At 37.4% G+C, this 4,545-nt stretch overlaps 1 pseudogene; it reads left to right on the top strand.

The window, feature by feature from the left end:
• The window catches only part of LOC147624508 (uncharacterized), a 1,310-nt pseudogene extending 538 nt beyond the window's left edge, over positions 1–772 (top strand).
• Positions 773–4,545: the final 3,773 nt, after the last annotated feature.

Genomic DNA, 4,545 nt, shown 5'->3' with positions numbered 1-4,545 from the left:
CACACACACACACACATATATATATATATGTATATGTATATGTATATGCATGCATACATACACACATATATATATATATGTATATGTATATGTATATGCATACATACATACATATATACATATATATGTGTGTGTGTGTGTGTGTGTGTATATATAGAGAGAGAGAGAGAGATATGTGTGTGTATGTATGTATGTATATGTATATGTATATATATACATATACCTAGATGAATCCAAGAACATGCCCAAACTCACCTTTTAAGAACGTGCAATATATATGTGTGTGTGTATGTGTGTGTATGTATCTATATATATATATGTTCTCTCTCTCGTTTTCTATCTCTTGGGATTGTTCTAAAGAGCTCTCTCTCTCTTACTCTCAATCTCCTTCTCTCCTTCCTGTCATCTCTCTGTCTCTCTTCTCTCCTTCACGTCATTTGCACATACTCTCCTCTCTTGCTGTCTCTCTCTCCTAGTCCTTTTGGTCACTTCCTATCTCCTCTCTCTCTTCTTCCTTGCCTTGAATTATGTGTCAATGGCAGGCATCAGTTTGGGAGACGAGAACGTTGTTCAACAAATTAGGGTTGACCACAGAGAGCAGGCCCTAGATTTAGGACATGACATTCATGAGCGTGGTCTAGCACCTGCAGAGGCTGTTCTGCTTAAGAAAGCTATTAACAATGCCAAAGATCTGTATGAAAAGTACTTCCTGATGGTGGGCCAGATTGATTGTGATTGGGTTCTGCAAAATGAAACTCAAAAGGGTATCTAGGGCTCATGTGTGGTTTGTGGCAAAGGAGGGCTCGTGTGATGACGGTTCTTTACACCCTGGAACCCAGAGATGGTACAAATGCAGGATCTGTCAATGTAATAGTTACATTATCCAACACCCGCCAAAACATGCATATGTGGCCACTGCGTCAGAATCTTCTTTGTAAGCCAAAGAGAAGGGTTCTTAAGGGCTTGTTGGAAGGTGTTTAGAGAGAGAGAGAGAGGGAGAGAGAGAGAGAGAGAGAGAGAGAGTTACAAAGACGATATCCCATTTTGTACTATGTTCTCCATGGAAGATGAAATCATCATCTAGTCATGTACAATCCATAGGTTTTGTTTAATTTTGACTTCAATCTAGCCAGCATTCCAAATTTTCACCTGATATAACCAATAATAAACATTTTACTCTTTAATGGCCACAATATAGAAGCAAGCAAATCTACATACAGAAGCTTTAGCTATATTGAAGGGTCCCAAAAATAAAAAAGAAATTGTAGCACTACTTACTAAAGAAATTAGGGAAGGTAAACCACAATTAGTTAAAGCTGACATGATTGTCGGAGATCCCCAAATTCCAAAAATTGAAAAATATATTATGATGAAAACATACTATACATAAGGTATGGCAAGAATAGACAAAACTCCGCTTGTTAAAACAAGCCTTACAGACTATAGCATTTGGAAAAGTAATTAGTACTACAAGAAGTTTTTATGTGGAACATGGAAAAGACCAAAAGGACTTTGCAAAGCTTAGAAGTAATTTATATATTTATATATTTTTTCTTTCTACGCTCTTAATGGCTTAATTATTCCTACCTATGATATAGGTAAACTAGTAAATACACTTACTATATAGCTTCGAGTATGCTAGTATGTGCAAGACCTTGTACATGTGAATTGGCAAAAATTGTTGACAATAGTGTAAAAAAACAAAACAAAATAATGGAATTGGTCGCACCATCTAGAACAAATACCCATTTAGAACACGAGATTGTACAATATAAAATCTTCACGCTACTACGAGTTTTAAGATACCATAACACTTGAAGCATGGCAATAGACATGCTTGTATCATTACTTTAAAATTAAGAATAGGTTTGGAAGATTGCTTTTCTTTTTTTATGTCTCCTGCTTGCAGAACTCCTGCTTGCAGACTGTAGTCATCTACCGATCTCTAACGATATGTGATCTTTTTACCCTTACTACTTCTGTGTGATCAGAACTTGCTTTACCTCCATCATTCCTCTCTTTTAGCTTCAAATGCCCATAACTTGCATTCAAATACTTTACAAAATCCTCCTTGACCCGAAGTGGCTACATAGCTCTTTCCCATTCCCACAACCTCTATTGCAAGTTGTGGATGGAGTCTGCATCAAATGCATAAACGCTCTACAAACTCATCTGAAATGAAGTTCTTGTGTGGTCCTGTGTCAAACAGAACCAACGCTCAATTGTTCTTAACTCGCCCCCAAGCGAAGCAGAGTTCTTCCAATTCGTCTAGAGATGATCCTAGAACATCAAGAACGAAGTTATCCATTTTTCTTCCATCCTTCTCCAACTCTTTAGCTTTGGGTTTGTCGGGACAATCTTTGAACATGTGGGCACATCGAAAACAAAGTCCTTTTGTAGCATGCACTAGGTTGATCGTCGTAATGCGCAACAAAGCCTTCTTTATACTCGTGAGTCTATGCAATTTCACTCAGAGAGAGAGAAAGCAGATAAGAGTCGACACAGTATTGGGTCCCAATTTACCCATTGAAGGGCCCCCCTACAAGCAGGAGTATTTGCTTATATTTCTTTGGAGAACTTACAATGAGTATGAATCATGATTGAGGACTCCCAGACACAAGGATGATGTAGACCAAATGTAGGCTGATCCAGATGCTGTCCAAGCTCTATTGAATTGCTCTTTAATGACCACTATGCAATCCCAAAACTGAGGGATGCACATATGCTGGCTGAATGCTGAAGATGCTCTTCATGGAGGACTTGGGATGCTGGGACTACTTGGGACTGATGCTGCTGAACTTTTCTGATGATGAATGATTTACCAAGGAATGAAGCGCTTGCTTTTATATACGAGGTTGGCTGCTGCTGCTGGTTGGTTTAGTCTCCAGGTATTGTTGACCAGCAACAAATGGAGAAAAATGCCCAAATTACAGCATTAAAGCTTTTTATGTGTGGCCAACTCCTTGATGTTGGCCAAAATCAATTGGGTGAGATATCCCTATGGGGAGAATTTTTGTAGTCATGTCTTGCTCTCTTTCCCCATGCAATATATCAATATTATGTGGGTAGGATTTCTAAACATTAAGTTACCAATCCGCGAATTCGAGATCACATGCAAGTGCCAAATCACAAGGGTTTATCAACACCCATCTTAGTAGCAAGAGCATAAAATGTAACACCCTGTGCATAAGCCTTAGCTTGGGATTCCAAGGCTTTCTATATAGCTAGATTATCCTTCAAACCCATGAGCTCCTGCATCTAGTGCATCAAAGCATCAAAGTTAGTAGATTCGATCATGTCATACATGTTCATAATGGGGAGTGTTCTCCACATTAAGTAACATGAAAAGCCATAGTGAGCTCTGATTAAGTCCATGACAATAGATTAGGGTTTGCAGATTAGATCTCAATGATTTCATAGGGATATCCATAGTGAGCTGAATGATTCCAAGCCCCAAACGATTTCCCAAAGAAAGGGACACATACTCTGATATCAATGTAACGGGACCGAGCAACCATCAATCACACTACCCATAACCATAAAGCGATCCCACTGCAAATCCATAGCCTGTAAGTTTGATAGCTTTTTCTATCATCCATACTATGATATTCAATCAAAGTCAATGACTTCGTCATGTTGTGATGTTCATGTTAGGAAGTATTCTCCACACTGTGACGTACATAGTTGGCCATAGTGAGCTAATCAGTCAAGGGGAGGTGTTAGTTGAAAGTAATTAAAGGTAAACAAGATTAAATAATAATTGTGTCTTAACAACGACAAACAACTAGTATACGACACTAAGGGCTGGAATAATGCCTTGCCTTCCTTTTAGGTATTTTTTTTCCAAATAATAACGTACTAAAGAAGTCTTTAAAAGAGTCGTGAAATGTCGTTAAAAAACCACCGTGAAGTTATCCACTTGCTGAAATATACACAAGAACTGCCTCTAGAAGAAGTAGAAATTTTATAGAGTTCTCTTGCCTTTCTTTTTTACTTTATAAGAGATTGTATAAGGTTAAAGAAATATAAGCTTTTAAAGCTTCACGTGTTTATAAGCTTTTAAAAGCTTATAGAAATAAGCTTTAAAGCTTAAATAAGCTTTAAAGCTTAGTTACCTTAAAGCTTAAGCTTTTTAATAAGCTTCTCCACTACCCGCATCGCCGCTGCGCGCAATTGAGAAAAAAAAATTAAAAATCACCGTCCATCCAGTTTTTTTTCAAGAACATTATCTACCGTGTCGTCGATCAAGTGAAGAAGAAAGATGAAAATACATGCCCTTGATTCTAATCTCCATCCAAGGGTCCACAAAATTTCTACAAACCATTAAACCTTTGTCTAAGAGTTCTTGAGGTTTTATCTTCTTAATCCTTTGGATTTTTGTGAGCTACTTCCTTTTCTTCAAGTGTAAGTATCCATAGCTTTGATACCACCATTATGAGACCTCATGTATTTCTTGAAAAATTAATAACACTTACATATTTATCAAGCAACAAAGCATAGACTTGAATTAAATTGGCAAGATTAAAACATATCATAGAACAAGAA

The sequence above is a fragment of the Cibotium barometz genome, chromosome 25 (genome assembly GCF_041138505.1).
Source record: "Cibotium barometz isolate CiBa-2024 chromosome 25, ASM4113850v1, whole genome shotgun sequence".
Taxonomy (NCBI): Eukaryota; Viridiplantae; Streptophyta; class Polypodiopsida; order Cyatheales; family Cibotiaceae; genus Cibotium; species Cibotium barometz.
The sequence above is the reverse complement of the archived record's forward strand: the minus strand, read 5'-3'. Positions and strand labels throughout refer to the sequence as shown.